Source organism: Lipotes vexillifer, unplaced genomic scaffold, assembly GCF_000442215.2.
Source record: "Lipotes vexillifer unplaced genomic scaffold, Lipotes_vexillifer_v1.1 scaffold507, whole genome shotgun sequence".
Taxonomy (NCBI): domain Eukaryota; kingdom Metazoa; phylum Chordata; class Mammalia; order Artiodactyla; family Lipotidae; genus Lipotes; species Lipotes vexillifer.
Genome location: NW_006773125.1, coordinates 1 through 26,242, shown reverse-complemented (window position 1 = coordinate 26,242; position 26,242 = coordinate 1).

Here is a 26,242-nt window from a genome sequence, read left to right as displayed (position 1 = left end):
ATCATGGAATACTATTAAATTTGGTACCACTATGATGATTTTCTAGGGAATGAGATGACTTTGCAGCAAAACTTTAATCCATGAAGTTAACCTGGAGAAAAGGGGATCTTACTTTGTATTTAGCTTCTACATATGTAATATTTGCTTCAACTTGCATCTCATTAATTATAGTGTTTCACGGACACATTCAATTACTACTCACAGTGATATTTTAGTAGTTAAACTTAATAGAGCCTGAATTTGAAGCCTGAATTCTTCAAAATATCTGTCTACACATCTGGAAAATATTCTAACTATATATCCCAATACCCAATGAAAGAAGCAAAGTAAGTTTGAAGCCAAAGAAAGTGCTTGAATCATTCAGCCACTTATTATTAGATGACTAATATCACACATCATATGGAGACAATAATTCTGACCTATCTCAATAAATTGTGAGGACAAGCTTAAAGCACAGAACTGCATGCTTACAAAATATGAAGCAGCTATACTGGTTACATACACACACACACACACACAGAGTACTATGTATCTGTGCAGCCTTCAATGTCCAAGTCTTCTCTTCCTGGAATCTTCTATGATTGGCCTAAAATGTAGGCTCAGACTCAGAAAATAATAGAGCAGTGTAGGGTAGCACAATTAGATTGTAAAAGTAGAACCATGTTCAGAATAGGAAGCAGATATATCCTCTGAGAAAAACAAAAAGAATGTGAACTCCTGTCAGCAGCAAATTAATCAATCTCTTTCTTCTTAAAAGGGTTATGTTAAAACTATATCTAGCATGGTTAGTAAAATACTAAATTTGAATAGATTGCAAGTTTAAAGGGAATACTTCTAGACAATTCTAAGAGAACCAGATTTTTCTTTTCTCTAAAGAGATTAATAGTATTGCAAATATGATGCTGCTGCCAGGCTTTGGGGAAAAGCCTTTGTTTTCTTGAGAGCTGATAGCAGTCAATAAACCATGTGCGGTTGAAAAATCATCCAAAAAAATCTTCATTTGGGGGTTGCCAGAGACTACTTTATATCCATTATTAACACATAAATAAGGGTAATATCCTCTAAATACATTAATCTGTTTAATCTTGTATCCCTCATGGCCTAATGCAGAGATTAATGGTGGAGTTTTGTTATTAGAAAACTTGTAACATCTTGTATCTGATGAATAAGAACGTTTATTTCTAGTTTGATAAGGTCTACCAATAATTGAGAATCACGACTGTGTCAGGCAGAGTCCATGCCCTCTACAAAACTGTCTGTTTTCTCATAGCCTCCCTGTGAAGAAGATATTATTATCTCCATATTACACATGAAAATACTGAGTCTTAGAAGTAAAGTAATTGGTTCAAAGTGGTGATATCTTAAAAGGATTCAAGCTCAGGTGTATCTGACTCCATTGTCCATTATGAGATGCTGCTCTATTATTCGAGGTCTCTATTGTTTTTAAAGAAAAACAAGTAATTCATTCAATATATTAATTGGAAATATTTTTTTATAAACCAAACTGAATTTTGTGTGGAGTTAACCATACATGTTGTTTACAATTATATCCAGTATAAATTCTTGAAGAATCACCCCTGTATTACTACTGAAAAGACCGTAAGGGTTCATCTTTTGTCTTCTTTCTCTATGAGCAGTCGAGGGCTCTGTTCCTTTATCCGTAGCAGCCAAATCCACCTAAGAACATTTGAGCCTAGACCTCTAAAAGCTTCTCTAGTGTAAAGCAACATTTCTCTTGAGCCCAATCAAGCTCAGCTTTGAGCATTACTGTGTAATTTATATAATCTATTATTTTAAAGCCGGTGGGGTGGGGTAGGTTGGGGGGTGGGAGTGGAGAAGGACTGTTTGATACAGTTTAGCTGAAGAGGTTTCATTTAAGAAAAAAAACAAATATTTCTTTGGATAAATGTATCTCCATTAACAAGTGCTTTATCATACTACTCAGTGATTTTGACACCTCAAGGCCACTTATTAATTATAAGAAGGAAAATAATACACTACATTTTACCTAGTGTAACTTATGTCTTGCATGAGCAAAAATTTACTTTAACCTCAAGCACAGAATATCATATTTGAAATATTCACCGAAGGGTAAGAATTGTTTTGCACTTCACAGTTTTACTGCTTATCTACTGAACCTCAACTCTCAGACAAACTAAGCCACATGAAGCGGAAATACAGACAATACAGTCCTTTGGTAAAGACATTGTTATAAAGCTCGGATTTCATTTAATGGAACTCCTAATTGGAAGATTATTGATGTTTGTCAGAAAATCAGTGTTCTAGTCTCAGATCCACCACTAGACTCGGGGTAGTTCACAGACTTTCTCTATTTTTGTTTCTTCATAATTAAAAAAGCAGATGGGGCTTCCCTGGTGGCGCAGTGGTTGGGAGTCAGCCTGCCGATGCAGGGGACGCGGGTTCGTGCCCCGGTCCGGGAGGATCCCACATGCCGCGGAGTGGCTGGGCCCGTGAGCCATGGCCGCTGGGCCTGTGCGTCCGGAGCCTGTGCTCCACAACGGGAGAGGCCGCAACGGTGAAAGGCCCGCGTACCGCAAAAAAAAAAAAAAAAAAAGCAGACGGAATGTCCTATAAATCTCAGTACTTGATATATGTATTAATTTTCTACTAAGATAATATAAATTAAAATTCCAGGGTATAGATAAGGCTAAAATGCACTACAAATTCAAGGTGGCATCTTTCTTTCATTTTTTTTTAACCTTGTTCTTTCTTCTATTTGTTATTGTATATTTCTTAGATGCTAGTATAAGTTCTCTTTAACTATGGGCATGGCACTGTAGCACCTTTGCTTGTCTAGGTACACAACTGAATTTAAAAGCAGAGGTAAAGGGAACTCTCCCCAATACTCTGTAATGATCCCTATTGGAAAGGAATCTAAAAAAAGTGACTATATGTATAAGTGATTCACTTTGCTGTACACCTGAAACTAACACAGCATTCTAAATGCTATACGCCAATAATTTTTTTTTTTTAAGTATATTTAGACTTACAGATTCATCAGGGAAAAAAATAAAAGCTGGTCCATAGAAAATAGTGCTCTCCCAAAGTGTCTTCTCTTTGTCATAGAAGCTAGTTTACGTGCTCATTCAGCACGAAGCGTCCTGAAGGTCAGAGAGCAGGGGAGGGGTCCTAAATAGTGACTAATCCATTCATTCCAACAGGGGCATTTCACAAATTCCTTTTTGTTTCTAAAAAAAAAAAAAATGTTGTTTATAGTAAAACATTAGACCAGAAAGCCTGACTAATTTGTTAGGAGGAAAATAAATCTAAGCAAAGCAGTGTATATTTATTCAAGTGCATAACTTGAATTTTCCTGAAAAGGATTTTACACAAGAAAGCAAACCCAGCCTTGTCAGGTCATAAAGGTAGGAGAGCTCTATCTGGACTTCAAGAAATTAAAGCCCTGCCTACTTGTTTTCTCTAAAATAATGAAGGTTGATGATTTGACACCATTATTCTGGACTTTTAAAATTTGTCTCTAATCTCTTATTGCCAGTGGAATTACTAAACTTTCCCCAAACAGGTTGCATTCCCACTGCAACCTCAAAAGTGGCAGCTATGGCCAGCAAGGTGGGATAGGGTGAGTCTCCCTTTTCTATTTAGAGTCCTTCCCATCTCAGTATTCCAGGTTTGCTCTGAATATCTTCTCTCAAGTAAAATTCCAGCATCAGATACACTAGATTTTAAGCTAAGTATTACTTTGTTGATGTCATGCACAAATGCACTGATTTTCATAGCTAGACACCTCCTATAATCATTGTACTGTTGCCTTGTATTTTTTGTTGTGTTGTCATTTATTTCTATTGAAAAAAAAAAAAGAGTGTTTTAATTTCAAGTCTTCCCAAATTCTTTTTGGACTTAACAAACAAATGCATTAATATATATTTTACAGTTTGAAAATATATTTGTGAACATAATTTCACCACTTAAGAAAATTAGAGAAACTTTGGAAGGTGAATACTCAGAATTTTTCTTGAAGTATCATAGAGTCTTAGCTCTGTTAAGTGTCTACTAAGTATATATAGAACTCCATTTCCACTGTCAAGGTAAAATTTGTATTCTTGAGTTTCTACAATAGCATTAATATAGTGACTAAAATTACATTATTGTGGTTGTATGTGGTGTGTGCCTGTAATAATAGTTATTGTTTGAAATATCTCAAGCAAGTTGAGAACTACTCCATCACTATGTTTCAAAACATCTCAAAATGTATCATATTCTGAGTCATTGGCCAGGATTGGTTCATCTGTTGTTAAGGTTTTTGTCTAGAATATTACATTTCTAGAATATTTTAATATTCAGAAGATAATTTTCTATTTATGTTTAAAGTTTATTTTTATATTTTTTCACTGTTTATTTCTCACCACATTTATAATTGTAGCAATATTGTCTGCTTATTGGTATAATCCACAGAGGCCAAAATGAACTCTCTGACTCCAGAAACTGCTATGTAAATAGGTACTCTACATCTTCTCCAACAATCAACTACATTTTTCTTCATTGCATATTTGTATTTTTTCTTTTTTTAATTTTTTTTTTTATTGCAGTATAATTGCTTTACAATGGTGTCTTAGTTTCTGCTTTATAACGCAGTAAATCAGTTATACATATGCATATATCCCCATATCTCTTCCCTCTTGCGTCTCCCTCCCTCCCTCCCACCTGTCTGGCTGGTCACAAAGTGCCGAGCTGATTTCCTTGTGCTATGTGACTGCTTCCCACTAGCTATCTATTTTACATTTGGTAGTGTATATATGTCCATATATACACTATCACTCTCTCACTTTGTTCCACCTTACCCTTCCACCTCCCCGTGTCCTCAAGTCCGTTTTCTAGGAGGTCTGCGTTTTTATTCCCGTCTTGCCCCTAGTTTCTTCAGGACCATTTTTTTTTTTTTTTTTAGATTCCATATATATATGTGTTAGCATACAGTATTTGTTTTTCTCTTTCTGTCTTCCTTCACTCTGTATGACAGACTCTAGGTCTATCCACCTCACTACAAATAACTCAATTTCGTTCCTTTTTATGGCTGAGCAATATTCCATTGTATATATGTGCCACATCTTCTTTATCCATTCATCTGTCGATGGACACTTAGGTTGCTTCCATGTCCTGGCTATTGTAAATAGAGCTACAGTGAACATTGTGGTACATGACTCTTTGAATTATGGTTTTCTCAGGGTATATGCCCAGTAGTGGGATTACTGGGGTCATGTATTAGTTCTATTTTTAGTTTTTTAAGGAACCCCCATACTGTTATCCATAGTGGCTGTATCAATTTACATTCCCACCAAGAGTGTATGAGCGTTCCCTTTTCTCCACACCCTCTCCAGGATTTATTGTTTGTAAATTTTTTGATGACGGCCATTCTGACTGGTGTGAGATTATATCATATTATAGTTTTGATTTGAATTTCTCTAAAGATTAATGATTGAGCATTCTTTCATGTGTTTGTATCAATTTGTATATCTTCTTTGCAGAAATGTCTATGTAGGACTTCTGTCCATTTTTGGATTGGGTTGTGTGTTTTTTTGATATTGAGCTGCATGAGCTCCTTGTAAATTTTGGAGATTAATCCTTTGTCAGTTGCTTCATTTGCAAATATTTTCTCCCATTCTGAGGATTGTCCTTTGGTCTTGTTTATGGTTTCCTTTGCTGTGAAAAAGCTTTGAAGTTTCATTAGGTCCCATTTGTTTATTTTTGTTTTTATTTCCATTTCTCTAGGAGGTGGGTCAAAAAGGATCTTGCTGTGATTTTAGACATCGATTGTTCTGCCTATGTTTTCCTCTAAGAGTTTGATAGTGTCTGGCCTTACATTTAGGTCTTTGATCCATTTTGAGTTTATTTTTGTGTATGGTGTTAGGGAGTGTTCTAATTTCATTCTTTTACATGTAGCTGTCCAGTTTTCCCAGCACCAGTTATTAAAGATGCTGTCTTTTCTGCATTGTGTACTCTTGCCTCCTTTATCAAAGATAAGGTGACCAAATGTGCATGGGTTTATCTCTGGACTTTCTATCCTGTTTCATTGATCTATATTTCTGTTTTTGTGCCAGTACCATACTGTCTTGATTACTGTAGCTTTGTAGTACAGTCTGAAGTCCAGGAGCCTGATTCCTCCAGCTCCATTTTTCTTTCTCAAGATTACTTTGGCTATTTGGGGTATTTTGTGTTTCCATACAAATTGTGAATTTTTTTGTTCTATTTCTGTGAAAACTGCCAGTGGCAGTTTGATAGGGATTGCATTGAATCTATAGATTGCTTTGGTTAGTAGAGTCATTTTCACAATGTTGATTTTTCCAATGCAAGAACCTGGTATATCTCTCCATCTATTTGTATCATCTTTAATTTCTTTCATCAGGGTCTTACAATTTTCTGCGTACAGGTCTTTTGTCTCCTTAGGTAGGTTTATTCCTAGGTATTTTATTCTTATTTTTGCAATGGTAAATGACAGTGTTTTCTTAATTTCACTTTCAGATTTTTCATCATTAGTGTATAGGAATGCCAGAGATTTCTGTGCATTAATTTTGTATCCTGCTACTTTACCAAATTCATTGATTAGCTCTAGTAGTTTTCTCATAGCATCTTTAGGATTCTCCATGTATAGTATCATGTCATCTGCAAGCAGTGGCAGCTTTACTTCTTTTCTGATTTGGATTCCTTTTATTTCTTTTTCTTCTCTGATTGCTGGGGCTAAAACTATCAAACAATGTTGAATAATAGTGGTGAGAGTGGGCAACCTTGTCTTGTTCCTGATCTTAGTGGAAATGGTTTCAGTTTTTCACCATTGAGGGTTATGCTGGCTGTGGGTGTGTCATATATGGTCTTTATTATGTTGAGAAAATTTCTCTCTATGCCTACTTTCTGGAGGGTTTTTATCATAAATGGGTGTTGAATTTTGTCAAAAGCTTTCTCTGCATCTATTGAGATGATCATATGTTTTTTCTTGTTCAATTTGTTAACATGGTGTATCACATTGATTGATTTCCATATATAGAAGAATCCTTGCATTCCTGTGATAAACCCCACTTGATCATGGTGTATGATCCTTTTAATGTGCTGTTGGATTCTGTTTGCTAGTATTTTGTTGAGGATTTTTGCATCTATGTTTATCAGTGATATTGGCATGTAGTTTTCTTTTTTTGTGACATCTTTGTCTGCTTTTGGTATCAGGGTGATGGTGGCCTTGTAGAATGAGTTTGGAAGTGTTCCTCCCTCTGCTATATTTTGGAAGAGTTTGAGAAGGATAGGTGTTAGCTCTTCTCTAAATGTTTGATAGATTTCACCTGTGTAGCCATCTGGTCCTGGGCTTTTGTTTGTTGGAAGATTTTTAATCACAGTTTCAATTTCAGTGCTTGTGATTGGTCTGTTCATATTTTCTATTTCTTCCTGGTTCAGTCTTGGAAGGTTGTGCATTTCTAAGAATTTGTCCATTTTTTCCAGGTTGTCCATTTTATTGGCATATAGTTGCTTGTAGGAGTCTCTTATGATCCTTTGTATTTCTACAGTGTCAGTCATACTTGTATTCTTAAACTTATATAGCTTATTTAATCGTTGAAAATGTGAATGTAAGGTTTAATTTCACAGGAAGTTAAATAACACATATGGATATACCAGAAAATACTTTAATCTCTACAGTCCTCAGTTTCCTTTTCTGAAAGTGATAGCAATAATATTAATTTTAATCAGTTGATGTTAGGACTAAATGAAACAATGAAAGTCAAACAATCAGTACAGAGCCTAGCACATATTCAATGAAATAAATGTCAAGTATTCTCTGTAATTATTATGCTGTTTTCAATTCTCTCTTGACGTTTTGAATAATTTTACCTTAGTTCTGGCTTAGATTAAATATAGCTTCACCTAATAATTGTGGGTACTTGATTATCCAAGAGTTGTTGTATTTCTTCTTTCCACACTAAGATTTGCTGTTGGACACCACAAGCATTTCTCCTCATTACATTTCACCTTTTCAAGTTTACATGGCAGTAACAGTGGACATTTTGCTCACTCATTCTTGTAGACTCCATCCTCGATTTTGTAGAAAGAAGTCATTTCTGTTGCTCTGGATGAAGGTCTTCAGTTACATATAAATTTGACCTTCACTTACGTTTGAAATGTTGTTGGTGGGAATGTAACTTGATAGAGCCATTATGGAGAAAAGTATAGAGGTTCTTTAAAAAACTAAAAATAGAACTACCATATGATCCAGCAATCCCACTACTGGGCATATACCCAGAGAAAGCCATAACCCAAAAATCACATGCACCCCAGTGTTCATTGCAGTACTATTTACAGTAGCCAGGACATGGAAACAACCTAAATGTCCATCAACAGAGGAATGGATAAAGAAGATGTGGTACATATATACAGTGGAATATTACTCAGCCATAAAGAGGAATGAAATTGGGTCATTTGTAGTGACCTGGATGGACCTAGAGACTGTCATACAGAGTGAAGTGAGTCATAAAGAGAAAAAATATATATTGTATATTAATGCATATATGTGGAATCTGAAAAAAAAATTGTTATAGATGATCTTATTTACAAAGCAGAAGTGCAGACACAGACATAGAGAACAAACATATGGATACCAAGTGGGAAGGGGGGGTGGCGGTGTGGGATGAACTGGGAGATTGGGATTGACATATATACACTATTGATACTATGTATAAAATAGATAACTAATGAGAACCTACTGTATAGCTTAGGGAACTCAGTCCTTTTTGGTAACCTAAATGGGAATGAAATCTAAAAAAGAGGAAATATATGTATATGTACAGCTGATTCACTTTGCTGTACAGTAGACACTAACACAATATTGTAATGTTACTATACTTCAATAAAAATTTTAAAATATATATTTTAAGAGTTACAGGGTTATGAGGCTTCCCACTTGGTTTGGGAGGGAATCAGATAGTCTTCAATTAAGAGAGTTATCGAATGAAATTAGGAAAGTTTCTAGAGTCATAAAAAAGTATATATCAGTCTCTAGAGAGAGGGGGAAAAAAAGCAAACACAGAACAAACAAACAAAAACACATTTCTTCCCATCAGCAATAGGTATATTAGCAACTTAAAGTATGGCTTCAATTAGATGGGTAGGTTAGGCATGATGTCACAGAAACATTTGCTGTTGACTCTGATAGGAAAATCCAAACCCTTTCTAAGGTCTATATTTATCATTGTTTTATTTGTTGACAATTTTTATTTAAAATATTAAATTAACTGGTTTCTGAGTGGATTCTTCTGAGCTCTCTTGAGATGTCTAGTTAGCCTTGGCTTATCTGTTGCCTTAATTCAAATCAAGAATAATCCAGATACAGAGCAGTCACCACTAGTTTGAATATATCTTTGGTTAAGTGTTTTATGAATAGACTATAAGGAAGATGGCTTAGGCCTCAAGGAAAGTAAAGAGATTCAGTGCCAACAATGATAAAGAATAGAATAATTTTAACATGAAAATTAAATTAACTTTACCAGGATCAGAAAAAGCATGGGAATGATGGTATCCTTGATACTTCTGTGTGATAGCCCAGAAGCTCTAACACTTTGGATTCATCTCTGTAGGTGAAGCCATGAGATCGACAGTAAAGAGAAGAGCCAAAAGAAGAAAAACCTGAGACAGATTTTAGAATTGTATCAAAATTTAAAAAATAGAAAAAAAATACAAGATGTCTCTAAATAAATGTGAAAATGTGATTTGGGTATGTACTGTAATACTTTGTCAGTCATTGTCATAGAGTTTTCATGGCTTTTATTATAAATAAGCATTAAAATGTTCCATTTTAAAGTTTTCAGAAGCAAGGTAAATCATAAAACCCAAAGGACTGGATTCCTGGGGAAAAAAAATATTCCCAGAACTGGAGGAAGCTATGCCATTCAAGTACTTTTGCATCCCTAATAACAAAATATTTTTTTTTAATATAAGAAAATTATGCAACAAGGACTTACTGTATAGCACAGGGAACTATACTCAATACAGTGTAATAACCTATAATGGAAAATCATCTAAAAAAGTATATATATATGTATATAATGTATATATATATATATATATATATAACTGAATCACTTTGCTGTACACCTGAAACTAACACAACACAACTATATTTCAGTAAAAGTTTTTTAAAAAAAAAAAGACCAAAAAAAGAGAAAATGACAAAATCTATGAAAGATACAATTTTTACTGTATAATTTTGTCAAAAAAATTTTTTTTTCTTTTTTGTTATCTGACTCCCCACTAGAATATAACCTCTTTGAGGGCGGGAATTTAGTTGTTTTGTTCACTGTTTATACTTAGGATCAGTGTCAGGTGCAAAGCAGGACCTAAGGGAAACAGTTGGTGAATGAACTAACTTGTACTTTCAAATTCACTTTAACCCATTAATCCTTGCCCCTTACACTGTCAGTATCTTGTGAGTCTAATTTTCCTTACGAACACATTAGTATACACTGTCTTCACATTTTCCACTCAATGGTCAATGATTTTACTCTTTCTTGACAATCCTGTTCACAGTCCTCTAAACCCCTGCTATACTCATTCTGTCAGATGATTTTATTTCAAAAACTATTCTAATTTTCCTGACATGTTCTTGAATTTTCCTGACATTTGTACACATCATCCACCCATATCTTTTCTCAGATGTAAAGGACACCCCTGTAAGTGTCTATCTTTACACTTCATAAATGTCTGCTATATCTTCTGATTCCTTGCCTTATCAGTGACCCACTTTCAATCTTATATCCTCCTTGTTCACTTTCTCCTTATCTTTTGTCTATTGTCAATTTCAAGTCTATATTGCATGAGGACTTAGTCCTTCCTCACTCCTTTTAATCAGCTACTTTCTCTTTTCCTTTCTTCCCAACTGTCTTAGTGTGTTCAGGCTACTATAACAAAACATCAAACACTTGGTGGTTTATAAAGGGCAGAAATTTATTTCTCAGAGTTCTAGAAGCTAGGAAATCAAAGATGAAGGCACTGGCAGATTTCATGTCTAGTGAAAGCCTGCTTCTTGCTTCATACACAACTGACTTTTTTCTGTGTCCTCACAGGATAGAAGGGGCAAGGGGGCTTTCTCAAGCCTCTTTTATAAGGGCACAAATTCTATTTATGTAAACTCTACCCCCATGACATAATCACCCAAATCCCCCACTTATTAATACCATCACTTTGGGGGATAGTATTCCAACATATGAATTTGCAGGGACACATATATACAGATAATTGTATCACCAAATATTTAAAGCAATAATGTGGGTACCTCTTGCTTACTACACACTTACTTATTATTTTTTTTGCAAACTAGCATCTTTTTCAACCCCAATCTACGCCAATAAAGCTTCCATTTTCCAAACCCATTTCTCTCAGCCTTGAATAGTTTGTCTGACCACACATAACCCAGGGGTTAAAGACTGGTACAACACTTTGATAAAAATCAAGTTTTCCTTTGATATTTTCAATATATGTAGAAGTCAGGACAGCTATTCGGCATGTTTCATTAGGTGATGGATGATATATTGTAACAGGCACATAGCTAAGTGCATTCCTCCATCCACTACTAATTTAACCAAAATTTGTTAAAAGGTGGCAGTGCCTACAGTAGTCCAGGATGACAGTAATGAACACAGAGCTGTCCAGTGGGGTAAATGGGCCTTTACTATTACAACAAAGGGTAAAATAAGGTGAGATGCTCACTATAGTAGCATAGGCATTTGGTGCCATGGAGGCATGGAGTATGTAACATAATTCAGTCTGGAACGAGTGAGGAGGCAGCCACAGTCAGGAGGTGGCCTAACACACCAGCATTTAATGGTGAGTAGGAATTAGCCAGGTGAAATGTTAAGAGAAGTGGGTGAGAGATTCAGACATTAGTGTGATCATATGCCCTTGACTATTCACAATTCTTCATAAACTCCCCATTACTTCTAAGAAAATTGTAAATTCCCCAAACTCGCATAGGGAGTACCCGCAATGTGCTTTCCACTTGCCTTTCTGCACATCCAAATGTTCTCTACAAAATAAATCATTTACAATTTTCTAGACCAAAAATATACTTTCTCATTGTGTTTTTGCTTCTCAGTCGTTTTGCCCATGTAAAGTACCCCGTCAAATACTTAAACATTTTGAAAAGATAGTTACCAGTTAGTGCCTCTTTAATTACCCCTTCTGAGGTAGTTATTTCAATACTATGATATTTTTCCTTTCAATTTAATAGACAAATCACACATTACCTAGTTTTGTGAATGTCTGCTTTCATGAATTTTCCCCCAATTAGCTTATGAGCACTTCATGGTAAAGAACCCTACCTTAGCTATTTTTTGTGTCCCTCACAACCTAAAGAAACAATGTCTTTAAAACATTAGCTTTTCAATAAATTGTGGACCAACATATAGCTTGATCGATAAATTTTCCTAAGAAATACAGTTCTGGTAATTTTGTTTTAGTTAAGATAGTAGTTCAAAATTTTTGCCCTAGACTCTGTGATTTTATAAAATTCTTGGTTCGCTACTTCATTATTAATCTAGCACAGCATTACCCTGAAAACAAACTGGAAATGTTAGATTCACTACAAAAGCCAAAGACTTGCAATGAATCTCAGTATAATTACCTCATATGATTTTTGCAACAGGATACAAAATGTGCCATGGTGGAAAATATTGCTTATCACCCTGGAAAGGCAAAGTGCCATATTACTCAAGATAAAAACTGCTTTTTCTTAAAGGGGCCCCAAATATTTAAAGGGAAGAAGCAAAGCACAAAATGTTTACTCAGTTTACATTTTACTAGGTATATTAAGGAATAGATTCTTATGGTCATGGCTAAGAAAAATTATATTAAAAGTTTTGGAGAGCGAGGTAATATATTTTCAGTCCTAGCCATTAATTTTAGACAATATTTAATCTATAAAATGTAGAGAAGAAGCCTGTATTTGTACTCAGTTTTGCTGTAGGCCTCTGCTCCTTTAGTAAAACCTAGAACTTCCAATAATACGCATGGATTTTGATACTGTACTTTAGTTTTAGATTTTATAGGGGCATCAAATTACCTCTCTTTGATTTGGCTTTCCCCTAAATGCTGAGTCTATGCCTAAGTGTCCACCAGAGGCCAGGTAGTGGGTTTCTCTTAAAATGCGACATGTCTAAAAGATGATAGCTGACTTAATAAAAATTTCAAGTTAGAAATGTCATAATAAGCATGTGTTTCCATTCATAAAGTATGTCTTGAACACACACAAACTATCTTTTGTCATCTGGTTCTGCCCCATTTCGAAATTATTCTCTGCTGTTAATTAGAAGTGACTACACTTTGATTAATCTCAAACATGTGTCACATATAAATGATGTGGAGAGCTGAATTCAATATTTTTCCACTTGGAGTATTCATAGTATTCATAGAAAGGAGGCAAATATATTTTTTAAACCTATTGACAATCTGATATTATCAAACTAACAGGATGTTATCGATGTAACACATTCTAGTTTATTTGAAGTATTAAATTCACAGAAGAACCTAATTATAAGCATATTTTAGATGGCAAATGTAAAACCGAAGAGGACTTCTCTCTCATGTTGTTATGCTTCAGAAACTCTCATTCCTGGAATCTGTTTTTTCACCTTGAGAATTCACCTGATCTTGGTCCCTGTTTGGTTTTTTATTTAAATCTTCTTTTGACAACAGCTTCCCAATACCTGCAAACTCACAGTAGACAAATACACATGGATTTTGCTTAGAGAAAGTAATGGTTCAATTAACAAGGGAAAAATGTCTCTTTGGCTTAATTTGAATTATCATTATTATTATAGGATATATACTAAAACACTCATTTTTCAAAATGCTAATTAAATTTCCATAAATATACTAAGCCTTTAAACAGATTATAAGAGAAAAATTATATGATAAAGTAGTTGTGATTTAAGAAACAATGATTCCAGTTAGGTTTTTCTGTTCAACTTTCTAACCAAAAATGGTTTTCTTTCTTATTACACAGTTCCCTACAGCTGTATATAAATCAATAGCTGCAACATCCCAAAGGAAACACATACTGCAGTCCTCCGGTTTTCTAATGAATGCAAATAGAATGACCTTTTTCTGACAACTATGAATATTGTTCCACAATTTTACCATTAAAATTGCTGCTATCAGCAATTCATACAGCAAACATGGAGACTACAATAGTTGTAAATAGCTATTCATTATGGTAAGAAAGGAATGGAAAAAAACTAAGCCTGTTATTCAACTTTTAAACCTCAGCCTGATTTTTATATTTCATTTTTTTGTTTGTTTTCCACATATGATCATAGCATTTATTTATACTTCTGGCTCATTGTAGATTTTTTTAGTTTTTTAAATTATTTTAAATTTAATTTTTATTTTATATCAGAATATAGTTGATTTACAATGTTGTATTAGTTTCAGGTGTACAACAAAGTGATTCAGTGACACATATATATGTGTCCTTTCTTTTTCAGATTCCTTTCCCATGTAGGTTATTACAGAATATTGAGTTGAGTTCCCTGTGTTATGCAGTAGGTCCTTGTTGATTATCTATTTTATATACAGTAATGTGTATATTTTAATCATTTTGATATGGAAATTCTGTCTTACATGTAACCAGTCATCACTTAAATTCTTTCTTCTCTATTCCAGAAGAAAATAAATTAATTCAATGTTTTATATCATTTAACTGAGAGGTTCAATATTGAAATATTTTTGCAAATGAAGTAAAATCTCTCAATAAATAATATTATAAGGCTCTAATTACTATATTCAGATTATTAGGAGACTGTGATTATATTCCACCAGAAACACCTCTTTGGAAAATCATATTGGTGTCCTTACCCTATCAAGATACAATACTATTCATGTAATGAGCATGAGATGAATTTAGAAGCTATGAAAACAGATAATGACATAAGGATGACACTTATGGGAACCTGAGAAAAGGTAAGGAGTATTCAATTGCATTTTTGTCCATTTTGACTGAAGAACCACTTTATTTCAAAATGCAATAAAATTGCATGTACTTACGCTAATGCATATTCAGTTTCCCATGAAACTTCATTATAGCCATGAAGATGTCTCATTAAGTAGAAGTTAAACTCAAATTTTATAAGAAAAGTAGTTAAGTGTGTTAAACCTAATTCTGCTGATCATAGATCTATATACTGGAAACTCCTGTTGTTCACGAGAGTCAAGAATACATTTTGCCAATAGAATTCAAATACTCATGAAAAATAAGACTTCCCAATTTGCAACAAGTTTCAAACAGGAACTCACAACAAGAGTACTCCATTTCCACAAAATTCCAAAAATATTTCTTCCATCCCCTATTCTATGATTAATTTATATACCTCTGTACAAGACTGGAGACCACTATCACATAATTATTTGATATCCCAAATATGTATTAGTTTATGTAGACTATATTTATAGAGAAATATTAATTGTCTTTGGTAAGTAGTTGTACCACTATTTTCATATAAAGCCAACTTACTATGCTTTTAAGTCGAGAGCTGTTTTAAACCCCATTCAATTTCTTGAAACTGTTAAGAGAGCTTTTCTGTGAGTGTGGTTTGGCAATATCGGGCATAGATGGCATTTTTAACTGTATTAAACTATCTCCACTTGATGACATCTGAAGATGTCTATACTCTCACACCTGTAATGCTTTCATGTTCAAAATGAATCCCTGCTACATCTCACTCAATATTGATCTTTAAGGCATTTCTCCCAATCCTTTTCCCAGTGTGGTCACTGAACAGTATCAGAGTTCAATAGGAAGATCAGCTGCTCATCCACTTTTTGCTAAAGCAATTTGTATTATGGATTTATTTTAGCAGTCTACAGTGGCAGTTGTTGTTTTTACTATTTAAATGCTTTGATTATCTGACCTTGCTTACTTTATCTTTCTAAGTGCTATGCATGGGCTTTAAAATTGATCAATAAGTGGGGATTCCTCTACAGGATTATGCTGAAATCAATCTCAATTCAGACTTTTTGTATTTTATGTTTATTACTAGATCCGTCTTAATTGCACTCATTTTGGTAAATAATTTTAAAACCTGTACTTGATTACAGAGGTTAAGCATCTTCCAAGACCCACACACATTATAAAAATAACCTGTATTCTTTATACATTATTTTATTCATTCTTTTAATGTGAAGCAGGAAAGAATTAATTCCTAGATATTTTATTCAAATACCTTTACATTATAAATAAAAGATCTATTCCATTAGAAGAAAAAATATAATTACATATATATGTGAATAACTGAAAAATCTTGAAATACATTAATGTGCTATATTAATTGTGATAACTGTGAAACTTCAACAAGCACTGTGTGTATGCATATTTTGCACATAAAAGTGTTTATAAGACTTTTCAAAGAAAATATTAACGCTCCCTGGAAGAAAAATCAAAGGAAATTCTCAATATTTGTATCTTTGAAAGTCAATGGGAAACAAGCTATAAGCTTGTTGAATATCAAAAAAATTAATATTCAATGTAACGAGAAAAATTTTTCAGTTTCACATTCTCACTACTAAGATGGGATGCTTTACTCATTTTTTTGGATTAAAAGAGAAGCAAATTAAAACCTTAAAATGCTTTGAATACTTCTTAACTCTATGAATTTTATAAATTCCATATTAATGATTTTGAATATAGATAAGATTCCTAAAATTAACTATGTAAGACAAAAACATTAAAGAATATGAATTATATTGCATAACTATTAAAACTTATGCTAAATTTTTGGTCTAATTTAATTATATTTCATGCCTCTGGGTGTAGTCACATGAAGCTCCTGAATTTTATCTTTGGATCAATTTATTCTAACATTAGATTTTTCAAAGTCATAAATAAAAGAAATGCAGATGGGAGTTAAAAAAAAGGAATTGATGTCATCTTTTTAAAATCCCATTTCCAAAGCCAATCTAATGTCTAAATATCTCTGTCATCAACTCTTACATAAAATTACAGTGAAATACTTTCTACATATGTAAATGACAGTATAAAATCTGCAATTTGTTCCAGCGGCCAAAAATGCAAACAGTAAAGAACTCGAGGTAAATAAACATATGATTATATACAGAAAATGTGCAATATTTTCACCTGTGCAAGTACATGTTTTGCTTAAATAATTTAAAAAAACTTTCACAGGACTAAAGAAATATCAAATATATCCAATAGATATATATTCACATTTTCAGACTTTGAAATTATTGGCCAAAATGATTTAGTATTTAACAGCTTTCATTTCAGACTAAATTGTAGCCTATTATTACAATATCTTCTGCTGCTCACATTAAATAAGATGTAAATTATAAGTGAATAAAAACAAAGCCCTCACAAGATAATTCATCTTAATAGTTACATGTATGAAGTTAGGGTAGGAAAATTAAGATTCCTAAGCACAAAGAGAATGAGGAAGATAAATAAGAAGTTTAATTACCAAATAGTTGCCATAATGATATTTCCATAAACTGTTACAACTAGTTTTGTTCCTTTCTACTGTTTGTGGTAGAATAGCACTTGAGAGAAATCATTTTCCAGAAAGTTTTGCAAATCTGTAGATCACAATCTTGGCAAGACATATCCATACTTTCATACTTTTTTCCTCAAGTGGGTAAATGTTAAGAGAGAAGAATCCAAGTTTCATGATGCAGCAACACAAAGCTGGGAAGTGAAAATTATGTTACAGTGGAGTCTTGAAAATATGACTGTAAAAGTTAATCAATAAAATGTCTATTCCTGTCTATTCACCGGAGGCCCCAGCTGCATAGCTTCACTCAATCGATACTACAAATTATTACGATTTCCAGGTTCCCACTGGACATTCAGAACAAATCTTTCAAGTGTAACAGGCTTATACTGAGTATAAGGTGTGTGTTCTCTTCATTTAGTTCAAAAAGAGGAGGGGAAAAATAAAATCTAAATCCTAGGTGTTTTTTAAAACTTCAGTTTTATGGAACCAGTAACTTACTGGTCAACTTTTAATGTTAAAAAAATCTTCCTTTTGATTGCCAAATTTTTTTGTATGTTTCTTTTTTAACTGTTTCATATTCAGTTAAGAAATGACTTAACCTAGTAATAGATTTTGGCGATATAGGAAACTGGTTAATTCTGAATGATTATCCCAACATAAATGAATGAAAAATAATTTTGAGTTAAATACTTATCGAAAAGTCACTTGGATACATTATCACTATTAGTGAGAGAAATGTGTGGGACCCTGATTGACAAATATTTCAAATTGTAGCAGATCCCTTAGAATATACATTCAAGTTATTGTTTTCACGACTTATTCCAATGCATTTTAAAATCATGTTTGAGGTGTTCCATTTTTTCTATTTTTGTAAAATAAAAAAAATCATAATTTCAGAAATGAGTTTCTCTTCATCTTAATAAAAGTTTCGGATTCTTTTTTCTAGTGAGATTCTCTGCTCTCTGCAGGAATATTCTACTGTGATTGCAAATTCTAGAAACTACTCAAGACCTGAAATTTATGCTCCATACATTTTGTTCCTGAATCTTCTAGTCAAAATCCAAAGATTTTTCCAAATAAAGGGATAACTGGTTAAGGGAACTAACTATAATGCTTGCATGCCTTATGACACCTAACATGGCCTTTCTTTCTTCTGACTGGTGAGCACTATGGTGTCTGGCACTGCCCCAAACCAGATCAATTGGTAAATTTGGTCAATTCATGCCACCTGTCGATTGAGTGGGAAAAAAATCAAAATAAATAAAAAGAATTTTTTGTTTGCTAGGCCATAAAGGCTTTGATTTTTATTTGACATTTAAACAATAGTATATTTTTTCACATATCATAGAAAATATATAGACACGTATATCTAGCATGTAGGCACATCCTGTGACAATGTATGTTGAGGCTATATTTAAAAGAAAGATAAACCTGTTTCTCCTAAGAAACAATTACTGCTTTGATTATGATATTTATCAGTATCTTTAAAATTTAACAACATTTTCTTATGTCAATAATATTTCTGATTTATGACTTTTAAAATATTTAATTGCTAAAAACCATTTCAAATAGTTAGACTTCAAAAAAAAATACTGTTACAATTTTAAATACTCTCTGAGATGATATTTGTATACCTTGACAGCAGTTTCACATTAAGAGTGAAATATCATACTTAATTTCATGATCAGGCTGTGTTGTAAAATAAAATAGATAAATATAGATCAAGCATATAGAACTTAAGTTTGATTTTTATTGTAATTTAACTGAATGAATCAGTGTCTGGTGTATTTACTTATCAAATTCAAGATTTAAAGCAGATCTTTGCATGCCAGTTTTCAGATCAAAAATGACATTTTTTGTGGGTCAGAATAATGTGCCTTTATAGTAATGTTTAACTGTAGAAAAAATGTTGGCATTGTTTTAATAACAATAAGAACATCAAAAACTGTCATTAGTTTTATATGTGTTCACAACCATTGTTATATATTTCATATTCTCTAAATATATCTTAAGCATATTATTGCCCTATTATAAGTTTGCTTTTTAAAAGACCATAATATTTATAACAATAGTACATTACTGTAGCCATTCCCAAAGAAACTTTGCCCAATATGCTTTTAATCCTTGGTACCAATTTCTACCCTTTAATATTTGTTAAATGTGACTTTTTTGTTGTCTGTGTTCTGGCATCTGACTAAAGTTACATTAATGGCAAACAGCATTTATCATAGTGTTTAATTTTATTTAGAAACACATAAAATGTCATCCTAGATTTTATAATTATTTTTAGGGTTTTGTCATATTAAATCATTGGATTAAAACAGAAATAAATTGCTCATGAATAAATTTCAAAAATTTTACTTTTACATTTTAATATGCTTTATAAACTATAAATCAAAAAAGAATTTTAATGTTTATCATATGTAAGATTTTGAAATCCTCTTGATAGATATATCAAGATAAGCAGTAAGTAGTGTAAGTTTAGAATTTGACTTCCAAAGATCGGTTAATATCAAATGCACATTTTAGTTTTGGCCTCAGGACTGTGTTCAAAGGTATGAGTGACGAGGGAATAAAAAACATTAGATGTGTATGCTTTATCTAACTGCAATTACTCAATTTAACCAAAGTTCAGTGAGTAAAGTGTAATTCTTGGCAAATAGAGACAGAGAGAGGGACAGAGAGAGATTCATCTGGGCTATGCTACTTTCACAATTATTTTTAAAAACAGACGAAGAAAATAAAGCAAAAGGCAGAGAAGATAGAATACTTAATTACCAGAACACTCAAAAAAAGAAACTAACGTTTATTTGAATAGTAGATGACAAAATCTGAGAACATTGCAGAGACATAATAATTACATAAAGATTTAAATGATAAAAACAGAAATTAAATACTAGGTGTTTCACTAAGAACAATTTTCATGAATGTTTCAAAACAACATAGATCTTTATTACTTTTCATCATAGTTCCTTACATGCCTCAATGGTCTGACCAAACATTTTCTACTCTAAATGTCTCTCAATTTAATACTGCCTTGCTTAGAGCTGCTACTTTAACAAAAAGAAAGGCAACAAGAGCCATATGTAACCTTTGGACTCCAAAAGGAGAAAGATGAGAATGCCATTGGCAGATAGGTGCTACAGAAACACAGTGTATTCTTTGCCTTGAATCCTACCTTGAACATTTCTTGATAGTTAACAAGAAAGTTGACTGCCACGTCATTACTCAGAATCTGGAATAGGACAGTTACCGTTTTCAATATGTGCCGTTTCAGTTAAGAGATTTTGGAAATTTAAAGTTTATCTATTTTGGAACGAACAATTTATTGAACAAGCTAGTATATTTACACATAACCTTTTGCAAGACAGAGAGAATTAAATATTTAGCAGCTAAAGTCAAAAGGACTGACTTGATTTCAGTTTGTAAAGCAAAACTTTTTGAAATACTAAAAAACAACTCACTTGTAATCATTTTTTTCTTCTTCAGAAGCAATAATCCCTTCTGTCACTGTCTTCAGCTCTGCCCTGTGTTTTCTACTGTTCTGTTCTTGGCGAACTGTTTCTGCTATTTGCTCAGTTAGCTGCTCTTGAGTAGCTTTCAAGCTGGATTCCATTAGAAGAAGTTTTTCATCTTGACTGGCAAGTTCTTGGGCTGAAAGATAAAACAAGAACATTGCCTTTTAAAAAACCAAGCTAATGTGTTTTTTTTTTTTTCTTTTGTTTTTGGTTTAAATTTTATGCAATGCAACTTTGAGGAAGATTTAAACAGATCCTTCTTGTCCAAATACAAGCTCATGCATTCAAATGTTCAGGTTCCTTTATTTAAAACACAAGTAAGCAAACGTATGTATGAAGAGATACAAGATGTGTGTCAGTAATCTCGAGTTTATAAAACATTTGAATTCAAAAATTAAATGTCTTAATCAGACAACAATTCCCTGAGCTTATGTTTGAGACTTCTGTTGCTACATAAGTGTATTATAAAAGAAGGACATTAATGTATACTTTTCTTGTTCTTTCTTTAGTATAGGCCTCGGGTATATGTATATATGTTCATATAGACAAAGACTGATATGTTATAAATTATGCCAAAATGATGGCTCTCCACTGATTTATTTTCATATATAATATTTATGAAATTTAAACACTTTTTCAAGGTCATCCAATAGATGGCAGTCTTTCATTAGTCCAAAGCATACTTAGGCAGTATGCTTCAAGCTCTCAAAAAATAAGTGATTTAAAGACAAAGACATTTTTCCTTTGTTCTTTGTTGACCGTATTCCTAGAGATATATATCTGTATATTTTATTCGAGTATTTCCCGTTTATAAAGTATTTATCTGCTTTTTTCTTTTCAAATTTCCTCAAAAACATGTCATCAATTTTAAATGTTTTCAGGTTTTTCCATTTTATTTTTAATCACATGTTTGAGTATATATTTATATACATTGCTAAATAATATCTTTTTAGAGGTATTCTTAAATATAACTGGATATATAATTCATTGCATTAAAGATCATGATATTTTATGAAAATTTCAATCTTGCAGTTCAAATGAAGAAAAAAAAAAGAAATACTTTTAGTATCTCCAAATCAATATAAATAGAAATGGAGGTCATATTTTTTCAAGAAAAGCATCTTCCCTTTTAATCACTCTCATTTTATGTCTAAAAAATGGTGTTTATATTAAGCTTCAATAAAGTTGGAAACCAAGGTATTACAGTCTTACATCAGAGGTATCTTTTACAGCAAACCTCATAAAGAAGCAACTCTATATAAATATTCTGCATTTATCACTCATCTTTGAAGTTGAATGATGTCTCCCTTATAAATTAGATCTAAGAATATCTGATTCTCAGTTTCTTATTTATAGATTTTGAGCAACTGAGTGCTTATATTTTAATAAATATGTGCATACATGTTTGCTTTGTTTACTTGCAAGTATTCAAAATGACCAGTTTTGCCCCAGAAGAAATTACAGCATCTACTATTTTTATAGCTTAAACCTGCTATATATTAACAGTTTAAATTTGTGCCTCAGGAAACCACAGAGCTAACGCAAACAGCTAAATATTTAACAAGGAAGAATGCATCATCTAGAGCTCATCTTTATTAAATTTCAAATACATTGAAATCTCTCTGAACAAATGAGTTAAATGTTTAATAATTTCAACACATGTTCAAGTATGGGGAAAAAATCCAATAAAGATTACAACAAGTTCAATTTCAAAATTTTTTTAAAAACCCTTCAAGGTTAAAAATATATAAAGACACTTTAGCTTTCCCTGCTCTTGACCAATAAGAAAATGTAATCAAGTAAAAACAATCAAATTTTTATAGTGATATGTTTTTAGCATTGTTAATATAGTTGCATAAGTAAAATGCAATGTTTTATTTTATATGCCTTTTCACCTTCCACAGTATACATATTTCTTATAAAAAAAAAAAAAACCTATGCCAAAACTTTTTAAATAAGGAGAATTTTCAGACAGTGAAATTGAGAGGTTAACGGTCATTAAGTTAAAAGGACTTTGAGCAATCAGACTATATAAAATGATTATGGATATAGGAATGTTTCAGGAAGTTTCTTGTTTGAAGAACCAACCTGTACCAATAGACTGACTTCAAGACTACTTGAGTAAACTTGTGGCACATATACAAAAAAGACCTTTTATCAACTATGTATGATGTGAATTTTCTACGAAGTTTGCCACTTCAAAATGACTAAGAGATTTATGCCCCACAGTTCTCCTAAGAGTCTACTCTAATTCATTATATGCTGGTTAAAAAGGGGTAAATTATTTTAAGTTTACCTATGCCTTGGACTTGAGCCGGAGTTGATCCCAAGCCAGAGGCGCTCGCAGCTGCATGCTTTATTTACAATCCCTTTGTCAGACTTACAACTGCCCCAGGCTACAACATAGTGTACCTAATGTTCAAACTGGCAGGTAATCTTATGTCAAACATACTTCTTTGATTTAAAGTGATCAATAGATTCTTGTAAAGAGGTAATTTCTCTGATGTTTCCACCTTGCCTTTTTTACAGGTGATTCACACAAAAGCCTGCTTATATGATGTACGAACAATAAACAGAAAGCTATAATCATGTTTTTTCAGATGTTTCCGGTGCACAACGATTTTGGATCGATACACTGTGTAATACAATTATCTGCAATGATCTGGTTGTATTGAAAAAGAATTTGCAGGAGACCTCTAGGGGGTTTTATCCAGAAACACGTATCTGGCAACGTTGTGAATAGTGGAAGGAAAAATTAAGGGGTTGACGATGGCTGTCTATTATGTACCCAGTGACTTCATTCAGATATTATTTCATAAAAGTATTACACAACAAACTTTAGTCAAACAATAGCTCACATGTAATAAAGATAATAATGCTCATAGCTTCATACTATTTATTTATGTGAAAAGAAAACTTAGCAAACATATAGACCTCTAACTATAGAGATTCAACGTTGTGTGAATATTATTCACCACAGATTATAAGCACAATTGATTACTTATTTATGCTATGAAATAATAAATTATCTTATTTCTATCTTATTTAAGTTATGTAAATACTAGCATCTGTGAAATACTTTGATATCTCTCCAACTACATTTTTTTTACTAGAATGTTAAGATTCTAGGCAGAATATCAATTTGAACTGTTTAAGAGCACTATACAATATGCCCTTTATTTCAAGCTTCTTTTTTCCCAAATGAAGATTTGCAAAATCAGGGAAAAAGCTAAGATAGAAGAAAGTCTGTATCCAAAAGACATTACACAGTTTCTGCAAAGATCTCTGTGTGTGTAAACAACTCAGTTTTGTTTTTATGGTTCTCTGGAAGATGCTGACTCTTAGCAGCATCTTCCTCAAAGCCTGAAAGGATCCACATTTTCTATTTTGAGCCTTGAATCATATACCTGGAACATGAAATTCTCTTTTGTCAGTCTGAACAGATTTCTGTACTGGTGAAGCTCACAGTTTGGGGTACACTGGTTTCTCTCACAAAGCCCTGCTCTATGCAGATTCGGCAGGTCCCCACGTGGCTGCTGGAGACCTGCTCTGACGACTAGGAAGATTGCTTTTCCCAAAGCTTCCCTCCCTGTAGATCCTGGGATTTTCTTTCAGTCTCCTGACCTCACTGTCTAGGCGCCTCCCCCTTACCCACTTTAACTTTGATGGCTTCCTGTGCCTGCAGGAGACCAGCTTCTGACTTTCTTAGAAAGTCCTATTTTTTTGCGTATTGCCTGTGAAGACAAAAAGCATTCCAATAGCGCCTTTTATGATGGACTTTTTATATTGCATCCTGCTATTTTGAGCTATAGGATACTGGAGATTATACAACTCCTCATTAGCAACTGGGTCAAGTATCCACATCTTTTCTAGGATCAAAACCTTAAAGAGACTTTCATTAAAAAAAAAAAAAAAAAAAAAAAGTCAGTTGGAAGATTCACCCACCATTAGCCTAAATGAAGTGTTAATCAATACATAAAGGTTCCAAGACTAAAGAATACTATATCCCATGATTCTTAGGGAATTAAAAAGGAGACTTGTTAGATCAAAATGAATACTTTATCTTTAAACTGTAAAGAAGAATTTAATGAATACAAAAAGTGTATTTAATCTCTTAGAGTTAACACCTATATGGCTCTTTCATTTAGCTCTAAAGCAAACTACACTAATGTGACACACAGGGAAATCCCTTCACCATAAAGATAATTATGATACCCTCCTAATGACTTCTCCACAACACTTGAACTAATTAGCTTTAGAAGAACATAATGTTTGTCACTTTCTTTTTCAATTTTATTACCTTTCTAACACACCAGGTTTCAGCTTTAAATTTGAGTGAGGAAAGAAATAAAAAATAATCGAAGGCTAAAATGATAAACCAATGTGCTTCCTTAAAAGAAAATTCACCAAACTTTACCGGTGCTGTTTTCATATCCATCAATATGGTATTCCTGGCTGTTTTTTTTATTGGCTCCCTGCCACACCTTGACACTCTATCATGCTCCATCATGCTTCTTTAATCTGAATATTTAGTGTTCTTTCATGTCTTAATTACAGCAAATTGCGGCAGAGTTGGCACCATTTCTTGAAATTAATCCCAGAGTACTTTGTTTCTGTCAAGCAGTCAAAGCCTTGGAGAATAATAGTAAATGTTATTGCAGATCTAAATTTAAATGACTGTCTATGTATTTAACTTAAGCCTTTAATTATTCGTGCCAAACTGTTTTTGGTTCAAATGTTAAACATTATTCATTGAGAATGTAGAATTAGATTAGACAGCTAAAACCTGCAGACATGTTTGGCTATAATTTTAGCACAACAATTATCTATATTAACATATTTTCTCAGGTGTACAAAACTTAGTAAATGGCATGTGATATCTTCTTATGAATATGTATTTCAATGTTCCATTACTTCTGTCATTATTAATAAAAGGTATGGATTTAGGTCCATTTGATTCTAAATGGCTTTTCCCTAACCAATTGTTAAATTGTAAGCCCAACCCAAGAATGATTTGGTATTACTATTGCTAATAGTCTTTAAACAATTCAACATAATGAAGCACTTCAAAAGTTCTTACAAATGTAAGAGTTATATTGTTTTGTTTGTTTTCTATGGAAAATTTAAAAGTCCTAGAACTCTCAATGACCAATTTTTCCATGCCCTTATTCTGAGCAGGCTGTACAAATATCCAGAGTCAAAAAAAAAAAAAAAAAA